We start from the raw sequence: 16,226 nt of genomic DNA, 5'->3' as shown, positions 1-16,226 counted from the left end.
AAGGGAAGCACGTGTTTGGCATAAATCATGCCGTTTGTGCGATCAGTTTATGCCTAGACAGCCACAACGGCGGTCAGTCCTGGGGCTGCTGGGAAGGGTCTGATTTCCCAGTCACCAGCCGACACCAGTTAAGGGCCACCCTTGTAAGCAAGGCTTTCATCAGAGAGTCGTCAGGCCTGCCGTGGTGACTCATCACCCCTTCCAAGGCGCTCTCATCCTGCACCTCTAAGCAGCCCTCTCCAACCGCCAGCCAGCAGCTGCCAGCAGCACAATTCAGCCTCTTCCTGCGGGGAAGCAGGGACCCAGGCGGGCCGTCTCTTAACCGTCTGATGCCTTTGCTGTGAACTCAGAAGCTCCTCGTGTCTCCTGCTGTGGCATTCTGGCTCTGCTGGTGGGTCCCACCAGCCCTCCCCCCGAGTAACAGTCAGTCACCTCATTCTGTCCCACCCAACTCTTGAGAAGACTGTCATGTGCTCCCAAGAATTTCCCCACTACTCTGGTGTCCCGTTGATCCTGGGGGCCACTGAGTTCCCTCTCTTGGCTTGAGAGGGGAGAGCATTCCTCCCTTATATTGCCAACAATGTTCTGCGAAGAAATGTCTCCCGGAGAAATCTCCAGGCAGCTCTTATCTGGGGAGTGGAGTGGGGTGGGCTGAAGGGTTCAGAACAGGGTCCGGTCACTTCTCAGCTTCTTTGTCAGCGTGTCCAGCACCGGTCTCAGAACTCGCAGTACTTGCTCTTTATTGTTCAGAGCTTTGGGCTTCTGCCAACACTCTGAGAAATGGAAGTTCCGATCATCATCATGTCCCTTGATTCCTATTTCTGTATCTTTCATTCTATTCCTACTTCCATGGTTCTTGTCCAGATGTGATCACCTCCCAGCTTTACCTGGACACGCACAGCCCTTCTATTTCTCCCACTTGCAGTCTGTCTTCCATGCAGTTTTCAGAGTTGTCTTTCTAATATGATGTGATCTTGTCATTCACCTGCTGAGGCTCTGCGGGCTGTCCCGAGGCCATGGCACGTCCACACTGCTCCACTCGGCACAGGAAAGCCCTTCATAGCCCTGTCTCACCTGCCTTTCCAGTTCCAGGTCCAGCCGTTCCAAAACTCTTGCTTCTTGCGTGTTGAGCTCTTTCTTTTTCTGGACCGTTGTTCACGCCCTTGTCTACACGGGGAACTTTGCTTGTCTACATGGGGAACTTCCACTCACTCCTCAGTGGCCCCAGATAGAATGATCCGCTTCCTTTGCTGTGTCTTCGTAGCAATTTGTGCACCTCAGCTCCACCATTTACTAGCTGTGTCACCTTGGGCAAAAACACTTAGCCTCTCTGTGCCTCAGCTTTCTCATTCGTAAAATGGGGAAGATCATCTTACCTACCCCCCTGGGGACTTTGGAGGACTACGTTTAAATCAATTGATATTGTAAAGCCCTGAGAACTGTGCCTGGCATTAATCACACTCTACAACATTTGTTGCATAAATAAATGCCTCAACTTTGCATGTTTCACCAGATCCATGTTTCCCTCCAAGCTTTGTGAGGGCCAGAGTCTTCCCCATCTGTTTTTGCCTGGCCAGGGTAAGCCTATCTAGAAGGTGCTCAGTATACAGCTAGGATGAAATATTATGGAGTAAATGATATGATGTCTGAGATCTTCCTCAAAAATAGTACAGGAGGAGGGAAAGTGAGTGTAGGTAGAGGTAGAACAAGATTGAATAATTGTTGAAAATGATTGATAGACTCACTGGGTTATTCCTTTTTTTTTTTTTTAATGTGTATTTATTTATTTTGAAAGACACAGAGAGAGAAAGAGAGAGACACACAGAGCAGGGGAGGGGAAGAGAGAGAGGGAGAGAGAATCCCAAGCAGTCTCCACACTGTCAGCACAGAGTCTGACACGGGGGCTCCATCCCGTGAACCGTGAGACCATGACCTGAGCCAAAATCAAGAGTCGGTAGCTCAACCGACTGAGCCAATTAGGCGCCCCTCATTGGGTTATTCTATTTTTACACACGTTAGAAATGTTCCAGATTACAAAATCAATTAGCAAAAAAGGAGGAAAACAGTCTGTTGAAGGAATTAGGGAATTAAAGATAATACTCTCTGTTGTTTCGATTCCTCTGTTTCTGTCCTTCCTTTTTAAAATCTAGCTTCAAGCTCTGATTTTAGAAGGGAGGAGGAAAGTGGAGGGAAAGAGTAGTCAGGAACCTTCTCTCTTCCGTGTAGGGAATGTTCTTTCCTTCCCTCTGTCTTGGAGCCACTTGCACTGTCACACACGTTTGGGAATTTTCTTTTTTTACGCAACAGGTTGCTATCTTACTTGAAATGAGGTAGCTGTCGTTCTTGAGTCATTTATGAAACTCTTCTTGGGAATTTGTGAGTTTTTCCTTTTTTCATATTTGCTCAGTTACTAGCTGTCTTGGAGCAACCCTAATCTGACAATTGATAAAGTGATTTCAAAAGCCACATATTTCCTGATTTGCATTTTTTTTTTTTTCTTTTTTTGCTGTCTGCTAAAGATGTGGCCTCTGGAAGGGGCAGTTCTGTCAGACGGCAGTCTGTCCCCGATGTTGGCAGAAGGCTGACAGGTCTGGCTGCAGGAGACCCTGAGTACTTACTGCTGTCCATCAAGCAAGGGAAAGGACCACCTCACATGTCCAAACGGGGCTGGATGTTGTCAAATTCCTCGCGGCTGTGTAAGTAAGACGCTTTCTTTACGCGCTTGGAAAATAATAATGAACTACCGTGCACGCGTAAGGGGGGGGGGTGTTTAGCAGGAAGGGAAGTGAATTCATCGAGCCCCCAAGTGAACTGTTCTAAATGCTCTGCATAGTTTCCCTTATTTCTTCCTCACATCTGTCAGGAAGGATTCGTTCATCCCTAAATTGCAGATGAGGACTGAAACTCAGAGAAGTTCAGGAACTTTCCTTTTTTCTAAGTCATGAATCTGAGATTGGAACCCAGGTCTGATTTCCACACTTGAGTCCTTTCTATGGTGATTCTCACTGCTTTCCGCAGATTTCTAGTACCCAAAGGGAGCACAGGGGCTCTCTCCGGCACCATGGGACGAGGCGGGGAGGTAGAACAGATGGGGCTGTGTATCCCCCAACTTGATTCAACCACACCGGCTTTATTTTAATTACTTCTTCTTTTTACGTAGCAACGATTGCTAATATTTAGCGTGTACCTATAAGTGCCAGCCACTGTAATTAGCTATTTCTATACACTGTGTCATTCAGTGCTCGTGACGGCCCTAAGAAAGGGATGCTATCACAATTCGCCATTTATCCCCAAGAAGACTGAGGCACAGAGAGTATGAGAAACTTGCCAAAGGTCATACAGCTAGCTAGCTTGGCCAGGAATTGACACTGTGTGGTCTGAATCGAGAACCCAGAGTACCTGATCCCACCAGATTTGACTTAAAGAAAGAGATGTGTGCAGTATCCCAGGCTGCCTCGTGCAGCAGACTTTTCCTTCCCTCTTCCTTTTTCCCTCCCTTCTCCCCTCCCTTCCTTTCTTCCATCCAGTCTATATCAAGTAGGCTCTGGGGGTAAGAAATTGAGACTGAGTAAAACAAAGTTCTTACCTAAGGAGAATCTCAGGGTTTGGAAGAAGGAATCGTATATACAAAGCAGAATGTGAAAGTGGAGCCATATTACCCAGGCCCCTAAGAGAGAGGATGCTTCACAATCTGGCAAACAAGGTGTTGGGAGACTTTCTGAGACCACTCCTGAGGGGCAGGTCCGAGACTTGCCCACTAAACTTCTGATTCACGGTCACTTCTCTTTCCTGTCTCCCCAGAGGTGCATTTGAGTGGCAGCTCCCTGAGTTCTCAGGGTGACCCTGACAGAGGGAACTGGAGGTGTGATAGGCCACTCTCATTCACCCATCCTCCTTCTCATTCCCTATTTTGTGTTTGATTGGTTGGTTGGTTTTTGTCTTTTTTTTTTTTTTATTCCAGTTAGCTAACATACAATGTAATATTGGTTTCAGAGGTAGAATTCAGTGATTCATCACTTATGTACAACACCCAGTGGTCATCACAACAGGAGTCCTCCTTAGTACCCATCACCCATCTAGACCATTCCCCACCCACCTTCCTCCATCAACCCTCAGCGTGTTTTCTATCTTTAAAAGCCTGTCATGGTTTATTTCTCTTTCTTCTCTTTCCTCCTCCACCCCTTCCCATATGTTCATCTGTTTTGTTTCTTAAAGTTCACATAGAGTGAAATCATATGGTACTTGTTTTTCTCTGATTGACTTATTTTGCTTAGCATGATACACTCTCGCTCCATCCATGTCATTGCAAATGGCAAGATTTCATTCTTTTTGATGGCTGAGTAATATTCCATGATATATATATATATATATATATATATATATACACACACACACATATATGTGTATATATGTATATGTATATATACATACACGTATATATGTGTATATATGTATATGTATATATACACATATATGTGTATATATTTATATGTATATATACACACATATATGTGTATATATGTATATGTGTGTGTATATATATATGCATACATATATATATTATATATATACATTCATCGGTTGATGGGCATTTGGATTCTTCCCATAGCTTGCTGTTGTTGATGATGCTGCTATAAACATTGGGGTGCATGTACTACTTCAAATTTGTATTTTGGTATCCTTTGAGTAAATACCTAATAGTGCAATTGCTGGGTCATAAAGTAGTTCTATTTTCAGCTTTTTTGAGGAACCTCGATGCTCTTCTCCAGAGTGGCTGCACCAAGTTTGCATTCCCATTTTGGATTTATGCTTGGTTTGTGCAGAAATGGCTGCATTTTCTCCCCATCTTTTTAATGACACAGTCCCCAGGATGCTCGGTGAGCACTTCTGTCTCCCATTCATCTGCATAAATGCCACTGCTGGTCACCAAGTATTATCCAGGTTAGGGCAGTTTTGCAGCTAACCGAGGCTTGTGTCCTTGTTTAAATGACTTGTTTTGTTTTGAATCAGAGCTTCCAGAGATATCTTCTCTCTGTCTCTCTCATCTTCTCTGACTTCAATGCCCATGTGTACACCCAGGTATCTTTCCTACCAAGGGAAAAATGGTTAGCAGTAAGGAAGGTAGCGAGGACCACTGAGCTCTCTCCATCTGTAACATGCTTAGGAAGCAAGCCCACCATATTGCACTGTGAGTGCAAATTTGCAGCTTACTGAGTACCAGAAGCAGCTGCCACCCAGTTCCCTGGGGGCAGATGGAGTCTCCTGGGAGGAGAGAGCCCTAGGGGATCCCAATTCCTAGGGTGGAGGTTGGAAAGCACCTCCTCTGTCTCACCACCCAGGGCTCTGCTTTGCAAGCTTGAGGCCTACTTTGTGGTATTAGCCACCTGCTCTCCGGGCTGTCCATGCCATCTAGTCCTGTCAACTGAAGGTGTCAGGATTGGGCATCGCGGTTGAGTCCCCTCTCTACAGCAAGAGGGGGTCTGGAAGACTTCTGCTTACCTGAGTCTAACGTCTGGGAGGAACTTACTATTTCCAGAGGAGTCTGCCTGGGGTTATGTGTTCTACCTCACTGCCAGACCGGCTCCTCCCTGACTTCTCTGCTCACACCGCACCCCCCCACCCCGCCCCTTGCCCCTGGCCCTGCGCCTGCTGACCCCTCCTCCATCACAGCCCCTGAGTGTCTCTGGCAACCCCCCCCCCCCCGCCGACCCCTCACAAGAGTGATAGCCACTCTCCCCTCCAGGATACCTCCTTTCTTAGAGAAGAAACACATTCCTTTTGTCTTCCCAAATCTTAGTCTACCTGAGGGAGGCATGGCTAAGTCAGCATGAACTCATGCACCCTCTCTCCTTTCATTATATGAAAACTGGGCCTATCGGGGGTGGGGAAGATGTGTTTTGTCACGATCCTCCTGAAACCATGTGCTGGCCCTGCTGACTTTCAGCTGTGGCTCCCAGTTCTCAGGTGGGGCAGAGCCTTCTCTGAAATGCGAAGTCAATATAAGGGAGGTAGGGGCAGGGCATGTTCTAGATGGTGTTAAGCTGTTGTCGGTTCCACGTGGACTCCTAGGGAGGCCCGTCTTACTGAACACAGCCTTGTCTTGTTTCCTTTCCAGCAGTCTCCTTCTCTCCAGCCTGGCGACAGGTGTCCCGACAGAGCCCAGTTACCAAAGGCAGTCAGCGACTGCTTGCGCGCCTTCCAGAGGAGCTCGTGTTCCAGCATCAAAGACTGAAGCTTGTGCATTGAGGTAACGAGCTGCTCCCAGGCAGGGACTGACTCACTTATTTACCAGACTTTCTCCTTTTCCTCGACAATAGTGCCAGCCCTTAAGAGCTGCTCAGTAAATGTCTTTTGAATGGACTAAGGCACAAGCATCTGGTGCTTCCAATGCTATCAGCTTTAATAAACACCATTGAGTGGCATCTTGTGAAGATTAGCTAAAACAACCTGGCAGCGTCAGCGGGTAGTTATTTTGGTCCCCATTTTATTTAGGAGGAATCTGCAAGAAGTTAAGTAACTTGCTCAAGAGGCACAAAGCTTGTTGATGGCAGAGTTGGGATCTGAACTCTGGTCTGTCCATTTCCACACCGCGGGGAGTTTGGTGCACGTCACTGAGAAGCACTTTGGCACTGATACCGTGCAAAGAGCCGTGGAAACACAGAAGTCACTGCTTACAACAGTCTTCACAGAGGAAATACTGCAAGTTTTGTGAGCTGAATATTGAGATGCGTTCTGCAATGTGGAGAAGGGCCGGGGGGCATTCAAGTCAGCGCTGCATTTGCAAAAGGCAGAGCATGGGTAGGAAGAAGCGAGACTGTGCGGCTGCACACAGGGAACGGGTTCTAAGTCAGGCAGGTAAGAGGATGGGGGATGATGTGCTCAGGCAAGTTAGAGTCAGAGTATAGGTGAGGCACGATTCTATCCAACTTGGACAGCTTCCAGAGAATTCTATAATAAGCCAGCTGCATGGCCGGAATGTGCACTTGTCTTTGCAGAGTTTGGCAGTGGAGAAAAATCTTCTGGGGAATAGTTCTCCTGGAAGGGAGACCCCTCCCTTCCCCCCACCTTCTTTGCCACCAGTACAGCAAACGTGTGACCTCCAGCAGTGTACCTTCCAGAAGAAAGTACTAGTTAAATTCTCTTAAGGAACTTAGGCAACCAATTGGACCCTTAAGGTCTTTGGGTTTCCTGCTTATAAAGGTTCTGTCTTTGATGCCCTCATTGCTAGTAGCAGCTGCATGGTTTGTGGAAGTTAATGTCCCTTTTCTCATCTCTGCAGATTGAGGACACCACAAAAGAACGCTGCGGGGCGTACAGCCACAAACTTGACATTTCTAGCTCCAGATCTGCACAGGCAATGGCTGTGCTGCAGGGACTGTCCCCTGTGCCCACTCCCTGGTCATCTGAGTGGATCTGTATTGCTGTTTGGAAATATCAGCCTCTGTTGCACATCTTCCAACCAGCTGGCCGGAGTGGGAGGTGGAGTCCCTTGCTATGAAACAGAGCTTTACTTTGCTGATAACGTGTGTCCGTAATGTATTGAAGGTAACTTAGAAATGCTGTGAGCCCAAACTTCATTTTATGGAGGAAAATAACTGAGGCTCAGGGACGTGGAGTGTCACGCTCGGGGTCACCCAGCAGCCCTGCCTCGTCCTATGCAGTAGCCACTCCCCTCCTGTGCCCACGAAGCCCTTGAAATGGGGCCAGTCTGACCCGAGTGTGCTTTCGGTGTAAATACACACAGGATTTCATTGACTCCGTAGGAACATAAGTATCTCATTGATATTTTTTACATTGATTATATGTTGAAATGATGACATTTTGGAAACTTTTGGCTAAATTAAATGTATTATCAAAAATAAGATCACCTGTGTCTTCTTTTGCCTTGTTCACGTGGCTGTTAGAAACCATAACATAACGGACGTGGCTTGCATTCTGTTTCTACCCGACGGCATTCTTCTAAAGCTTGGATTAGAGCACAGGTTTCTTGCCATTCATGCTAACCCAGAGCAGCGTGGGGAGTGCTGGCTGGATCCAAGGGAAGCCAGAGGCACGGACACTGGTTAGGAGGCCCCTGCAGCAGGCATGCCCACCCCCCTGTGGGGGCTGCGATGCTCCCTGCTAGTCAGGAGAACAGACTTCTATTACCGTGCCTGCTGGCCCTCTCATGCCTCCCCTCCCCCGCTCCCTTTCTAATCTTCCCTGTCTGCAAGCTTGCTTCGTCTTTCTGTCCCACCCCAGGTGCCTGAGATGTGAGGCAGCCCGGTCTCCTTCATTGATCTGTTTCTGCCTCCTTCCGACCTGGTTCGATCTGTGGCCGTTCCTCCAGCCGTCTCTGCGGCCTTGCAACTGCCTTAAACAACCATTCACTCTTCTTCCCCACAGAGCTCTCACTTAGGAATGATCTCAAAACAGCTCTGCACTTAAAAAAAAAAAAAAGTGTAGCAAGTCCATTTACTAAAGGAACAAGAGCCTGCTTTTCGCTCCTTTCCTCGGCGTATCTTAACCCCAGCTGCCCAAGTCTGGGCTCTGCAAAAACTGTTAGGGGAGCTTGTGGAACCAGAGATCAAGCTGGTCACGGAAAACGGTTTTGAGGATTAAATGGCGCGTATTAAGCGATCTGTCCCTCTGCTGGCTCCATTCCCGTCTGTAGCTCTTCTAGGTTTAGTTAGCTTCTACAAATATGAAATAGGAATTCTTCATTCATTCTTTAGTTCATTCCACAAGGGCTGAACCAGCATCAGTCTCCCAGGCACCGTGCTGGGCTCTGGAGATACAGTGCTCACGGCAGATACGGTCTTACAGCAAACAGAAGAAAAAGATGAAAATGGATGGGGGGCGGGACTGGTGCCTGTCAGGTCCCACAGATACCGTGGCTTCCGCATGGGCTGGTAGCTCACCCCCCCCCGACCAGGATGGAGTTGCTGGTAGAAATGGGACCCAGAAGAACCTGTGTGCTGTGTCAGTTTGGACATTGAATAACTGTTCCTGAGTTCCATTCAGAAGTTTGAGGTCTGTTGCTTAGACTCAGCTCCCTCTGTCCCATCCTTCCTGATGCCCTAGACGAAAACCCCTTTGGTCCTTCTGGACTAAGGTCACTTCCTCTGGATTCACATGCCTTATTTCACAGAATGTCCCCACCTGCTCTTCTGTGGGACACTGCTAACACCATCACTCTGTGGCCCTCTGCAAGAGACGCTGCCCTCCTCCTTTGCCTCTGTCTGCCCAGAATCTGATGACTAGCTTGAGCCTAATCCCAGGGGAGAGTGAGTCTTCCTCCTTCCACGATGCTGCTCACAGATCATTGTGCTTTTTTTCCCTTAAACCTCTTTTTATATATGCTATGGTTTAAAAGGTGCAGAAGATAGACATACAGTTTAAATAATTACTATACAGTGAATACACAGGAAATACCACATAGGCCAAGAATGAGATGGTTGCCAGAACCCAAGAAGACCTCTGTCCCTCCAACCGCTCATGGACCCCACCCCCCTTATGGAGAGAACCTAGGATTCTGACATTTGGTATAATCCTATCCCTTGCTTAAAAAAAGAAAAAAACAAAACAAAAACCTCATTTTATTAAAACTAAATAAATCAAAAAAATCATTTTACCATTTTTATATGCATTCCAAAAGAATATAGACTAATTCTGCCTTTTTTGAGCTCTACATAAATGAAATCACCTTGTATGTCTCATTTGGTGTCTGGCTCAATATCCTGTATGGGAGGGTCATTTATGCTGTTACCTGTTTCTATAGTTTGCTCATTTTTATTTTGATTCATTGATTCAGTGATTAGTTACTTTTTATTTTTTCATTCATTGTGATTAATGAATTAATTTTTATTTATTTTTTCATTCACTGCTTTTCACTGGTATTACTGTGTTGAATCACCATTACTTTTCAACTGTTTTGAAAATCTGCCCTCCTGCTTTGAGCCCAATGATTTTGAGTAGCTTGTCTCATAGTCCTCAAACACAGTACAGACACTACCCTCATCCTGGATGATACTTTAAAAACTCTTTTATTTTTTATTTTTTAAATTATTTAAAAAATTTTTTGAATGTTTTATTTATTTTTGAGAGAGAGAGAGAGAGAGAGAGAGAGAGAGAGACAGTGTGTGGGCAGGGGAAAGGCAGAGAGAGGGAAACACGGAATCTGAAGCAGGCTCTAGGCTCTGAACTGTCAGCACAGAGCCTTGACGTGGGGCTCGAACTCACAGACCACGAGATCGTGACCTGAGCCCAAGTCAGACACTTAACCAACTGAGCCACCCAGGTGTCCCTATTTTTTATTTGTTTTAATTTTTATTTATTTTTATTTTTTATTTTATTTTTTTAATTTAATCCAAGTTAGTTAGCATATAGTGTAATAATGATCCCAGGAGTAGATTCCTTAATGTCCCTTACCCATTTAGCCCATCCTCTCTCCCACAACCCCTCCACAGTAACCCTCTGTTTGTTCTCCATATTTAAGAGTCTCTATGTTTTGTCCCCCCTCCCTGTTTTTATATTATTTTTGCTTCCCTTCCCTTGTGTTCATCTATTCTGTGTCTTAAAGTCCTCATATGAGTAAAGTCGTATGATATTTGTCTTTCTCTAACTAATTTCACTTAGCATAATACCCTCTAGTTCCATCCACATAATTGCAAGTGGCAAGATTTCATTCTTTTTGATTGCCATGCAAGACTCCATTGTATATATGTACCACATCTTCTATATCCATTCATCCATCGATGGGCATTTGGGCTCTTTCCATACTTTGGCTATTGTTGATATTGCTGCTATAAACATTGGGGTGCATGTGCCCCATCAAAACAGCATCCCTGTATCCCTTTGGGTAAATACCTAGTAGTGCAACTGCTGGGTCATAAGGTAGTTCTATTTTTAATTTTTGAGGAACCTCCATACTGTTTTCCAGAGTGGCTGCACCAGTTTGCATTCCCACCAGCAGTTCAAAAGAGATCCTCTTTCTCGGCACCCTCACCAACATCTGTTGTTGCCTGAGCTGTTAATGTTAGCCATTCTGACAGGTGTGAGGTGGTATCTCATTGTGGTTTTGATTTATATTTCCCTGATGATGAGAGATGTTGAGCATTTTTTCATGTGTCAGTTGGCCATCTGGATGTCTTCTTTGGAGAAGTGTCTATTCATGTCTTTTGCCCATTTCTTCACCAGATTCTTTGTTTTTTTGGGTGTTGAGTTTGATAAGTTCTTTATAGATTTTGGATACTAACCCTTTATCTGATATGTCATTTGCAAATATCTTCTCCCATTCTGTTGGTTGCCTTTTAGTTTTGCTACTTGTTTCCTTCACTGTGCAGAAGTTTTGTTTTGTTTTGTTTTGTTTTATTTTGATGAGGTCCCATAGTTCATTTTTGCTTTTGTTTCCCTTGCCTCTGGAGACGTGTTGAGTTAAGAAGTTGCTGTGGCCAAGACAAAAAGGTTTTTGCCTGCTTTCTCTTTGAGGATTGGGCTGTGGTGTTATCATTTTCATTGGCTTCCATGTACTTTTAAATTTACTCTTCTTGGTTAGCCCATTCATTCTTCAGTAGGATGTTCTTTAGTGTCCAAGTATTTGGTACTTTTCCAAATTTTTTCTTGTGGTTTCTTTCAAGTTTCATAGCATTGTGGTCTGAAAATATGCACAGTATGATCTCAATCTTTTTATACTTGTTGAAGGCTGATTTGTGTCCCAGGATGTGGTCTATTCTGGAGAATGTTCCATGTGCAATGAAGAAGAATGTATATTTCACTGCTTTAGGATGAAATGTTCTGAATATATCTGCTAAGTTCATCTGGTCCACTGTGTCACTCAAAGTCATTGTTTCCTTATTGATTTTCTGATTAGATGATCTGTTTATTGTTGTAAGTGGGGTGTTGAAGTCCCCTACTATTACGGTACTATTATCAACGAGTTTCTTTTATGTTTGTGATTAATTGATTTATATACTTGGGTTCTTCCACATATGGAGCATAAATATTTACAATTATTAGGTCTTCTTGGTGGATAGACCCCCTAATTATGATATAATGCCTTTCTTCATCTCTTGTTACAGTCTTTATTTTAAAGTCTAGATTGTTTGATATAAGTATGGCTACTCTGTCTTTCTTTTGGTGACCATTAGCATGATAGATGGTTCTCCATCCCCTTACTTTCAATCTGAAGGTGTCTTTAGGTCTAAAGTGGGTCTTTTGTAAACAGGATATAGATGGATCTTGTTTTCTTATCCAATCTGTTACCCTATGTCTTTTGATTGGAGCATTTAGCCCATTGACATTTAGAATGAGTATTGAAAGATATGAATTTATTGCCATTATGTTGCTTGTAGAGTTGGAGTTTCTGGTGGTGTTCTCTGGTCCTTTCTACTCTTTGTTGCTTTTGGTATGTATGTATGTATGCATGTATTTTCATCTTTTCTCCCCTCAGAGAGTCCCCCTTAAAGTTTCTTGCAGGACTGGTTTAATGATCATGAACTCCTTTAATTTTTGTTTGTCTGGGAAACTTTTAATCTCTCCTTCTATTTTGAATGACAGCCTTGCTGGATAAAGAATTCTTGGCTGCGTATTTTTCTGATTCAGCCCACTGAATATATTCTGCCACTCCTTTCTGGACTGCCAAGTTTCTGTGGATAGGTCTGCTGCAAACCTGATCTGTCTTCCCTTGTAGGTTAAGGACTTTTTTCCCCTTGTTCCTTTCATGATTCTTTCCTTGCTTGGGTATTTTGTGAATTTGACTATGATATGCCTTGTTGATGGTCAGTTTTGTTGAATCTAATGGGAGTCCCCCATGCTTCCTGGATTTTGATGTCTGAGTCTCTCCCCAGGTTAGGAAAGTTTTCTGCTATGATTTGCTCACATAACCGTTCTACCCCTTTTTGTCTCCCTTCATCTTCTGGGACCCCTGATTCTGATGTTGTTCCTTTTTAATGAATCACTGATTTCTTGAATTCTTAAATAGTGCTCTTTTGCCTTAGCCTCTCTCTTCTTTTCTTCTTCATTATTCTCCAGAAGTTTGTCCTCTGTATTGCTCTTCCCTGCACTGCCTCATCCATCCGTGCCGCCATGGCATCCGTTTGAGATTGCAGCTCAGTTATAGCGTTTTTTATCTCATCCTGACTAGTTTTTACTTCCTTTATCTCTGCAGAAAGGGATTCTAATCTATTTTTGACTCCATAATAAGTATTTTCGATAATAAGTATTCTTATTATAATGATTCTAAATTCTGGTTCAGACATCTTGCTTGTATTTGTGTTGCTTAAGTTCCTGGCTGCCATTTCTTCCTGCCCTTTCTTTTGGGACGAATTCCTTTCTTTCATCATTTTGAAGGGAGAAAAGGAGTTAATGAGGTAAAAAGAAATTAAAGTTAAAAAAATTAAAATTAAAAAATTAAAAATTAAAATTAAAAAATTAAAAACAACACACACCCACACAGAAATCAAATAAACGATGCTAGATCCTAGGTGTGTTTTGGTCTGGGTGTTGAAAGGGGCTTGATAGATAGAGAAAAAGGGGGAAAGAGGAAAAAAAGAAATCATTTGAAAATTTGAAAAAATGAATACATTGAAATAGAATAAAATGAAATAGATGGAAGTAAAATAGAATTTGAAAAAATTCACACAAAATTAAAAAATATAGTAGAAAAAAATTAAAAAAATAGTTTTAATAAAAATTGAAAATAAAAATCATTTTGTTCTCTTTCTGTATCAAGAAAAAGAAAGGAAATGAAAAAGGGGAAAAAAAGAAAATTAAATAGATGGACCAGCGAGCAGACTGAAATACGATGGAAATTACTTCGTTTTCCCCTAGAAGTCAAACTATGAACCGCTTTACAGTTCGTAAACTAAGCGGGCGGAGAGATGTGTGTTCCTGAAGAGGGAGGTTAGCCCATTTGGGCGGGGCTTAGTGTAATGGCTCCATTCTCCACTAGATGGCGCTGCTAGCCTACTGGGGTGGAGTGCGTGGCACTCGTGGGTGCGTATGCGCATGCGTGGGAGCGGTAAAAAATGGCATCACCCGGCTACCCGGCCTCTAGTGTCAGAATTCTGTTCTTCCCGATCAGCAATTGCGCACCCGTCCTTTGTCTTCAGCTTCCGTCCACTCCCCACTTTTACACTGTCTGTGATCAAGCCCCAGGCAGCACCTCCCTCCTGAGTTTTATCTCAGGTGCGGCTGTGTTTCCTGACCCCTGACTTCCGAGAGACTGCGGCTTTGACCCGCTCAGCCGCTCTGCGGGAGGGTCTCACCAGCACCTGCCGGGTGCCTGCCGCACCCAGGAACATTCGCGGGACTGTGCTGCTGCCAATGCCCAGAGACTGCGGCCGGGTGCCAGCCCGCCCCAGAAAACGTTCACGCAATTGTGTAGCGGCAGCGTTTCAGGGATTATGGAAAATCACAACACGCATCTGGCACGGGGGTTCACCCCCAACGACCTTGTTCCAGCACCAGCGAACGTGGTTGTTCTCCCGGCTCCACTGGGGCCTTTGCCTGTGTGGGGGGCCACACAGCCTCTACCAGATGGCCTCCCAGCAGAGGAACCGCCTCTCCCGTGTGGCCCCAAGACCCCTGGACTTCCCTCTGCTCCTGGGGATTCGCCCTTCCAACCAGAGCACCGCCAGGTATCAGCTGCTGAGTTTCAAACTCTGTGCTCCCCCTGTAGAGAGTCTTAATGGCATTTAAACCCTGTCCTTTCTCCTTTCTCCTTTTTTAGTTCAGTCCCTGCGGCTGTTTCCACTTTTCCACTTTCTCTCCAGCTGCTTTGAGGGGAGGTGCTTTTCCCGTTCTCCACCCTCACCCCCACCTGTCTCTGTCCTCTCTCCACCTGCAAAAGCACCTCCTTTCTCGCTCCCCAAGTTCACCTCTCCGTGCCATGTACCTGCTGAATTCTGTGGTTCAGGTTGTGCAGATTGTCGTGTTAATCCTCAGCTCAGTTTTCTAGGTGTGCACGATGGTTTAGTGTTGATCTGGCTGTATTTCATGGACGTGAGACACAAAAAACTTCCATGCTGTTCCACCATCTTGGTTCCTCTCCCCCTACAAACTCTTTTATTATGAAAACTTTCAAACATACACAAATTTGGGAGAGCAGTTTAATCAACCCCCTTATACCTAGCATCTAATTCCACCAATCATTCATTTACAACCCAACCTGTGGTACCTGTATCCCCATGTAGTTCCCTCCCCTTATTTTGAGATGAATCCCAATTATCATATTATTTTCTTCATAAATACTTCAATTGTTTCCTCAAAAGTTAAAGACTCTTTTTTAAAATACAATCCTATATCATTATCATACATACATACTTTAAGACCAGTGGAATTTTCTTAGTATAAAAAACAAGCTGATGTTCGAATTTTATTATTTAAAAAAGTTTTAATACTCTTTGGGTCAGAATTAAAGTAAGATTTATAAATTACAACATAGTAGTTTGTATTTCTCTTAAAATGCTTCAAACTACAGCTCCTTCATTCTGCTTGGTCATTTGTACAGGTTACCTCCCTCTTTCTCTCTCTCCCTCTCCCTCTCTCTCAATCACTATCTCATGATTTTGATCTCTCCTTATCCTTACAGTTTATTTATTTCTTAAAGAAACCAGATTATTCATCTCTAGAGCTCCTCACAGTTAGGAATTTTCTGTTATTTAACATGTTCTCTGTCACCTCTATTTTCTTTAAATTGGTGGTTGGCCATAGAGCTTTGTTCCAGATTTAGTTTTATTTTTGGCGAGAAGTCCCCATAGGTGGTGTTTTGTGCTTCCGTCAGCAGATGATCTGAGATGTCGGCATCTGTCACGACAGCCTATCTTCATGGGTTGGAGATGGCAACATTCCTTCATTTGCCAGCTAAAATGCTTCTAGAGACAAACTTTTCATTGTCAACTACTTGATTTCCCTGAGATAAGTTCTTATAGGAAAGAAAGAATAAATGTTTGATGCTTTTCCTTTATTATTTTTCAAACTATATGAGATTATTTTATCACAAGCTCCAGAGAAGAATGAGGACATTTTTCTTTTAGTAACTGTGAATTCATGGATACAACCATGTCTGAAATGTTTTAATCCATTGTGACTACTCTTGTGATGCCCAAATTATCCTGTTTTTGACCAGTAGGAGTCTTTTAATGGACTCCTGAGGTCCTAAAACCTTTCAATATGACGTTTATAGACATTATAGCTTCTTTGTCTTCTGGCATCATATCATCATATCATCTCATCCATAAATATTT

The 16,226-nt window shown here is 44.1% G+C and overlaps 1 long non-coding RNA gene across 1 annotated transcript; it reads left to right on the top strand.

Annotated features, from left to right (window-relative positions):
• The first annotated feature begins 2,536 nt into the window (after window positions 1–2,536).
• LOC124507480 (uncharacterized) lies at window positions 2,537–7,829 on the top strand. The gene is made up of 3 exons (XR_006961030.1): window positions 2,537–2,696; window positions 6,116–6,247; window positions 6,493–7,829. It is a non-coding gene; the product is annotated as an uncharacterized LOC124507480 (long non-coding RNA).
• Window positions 7,830–16,226: the final 8,397 nt, after the last annotated feature.

This window comes from Lynx rufus, unplaced genomic scaffold, assembly GCF_022079265.1.
Source record: "Lynx rufus isolate CCGP_SWC_20201006 ecotype Redwood Valley unplaced genomic scaffold, mLynRuf1.p SCAF_12, whole genome shotgun sequence".
Taxonomy (NCBI): domain Eukaryota; kingdom Metazoa; phylum Chordata; class Mammalia; order Carnivora; family Felidae; genus Lynx; species Lynx rufus.
Note: the sequence above shows the minus strand (reverse complement) of the source record. Positions and strands in the feature narration are given on the sequence as shown.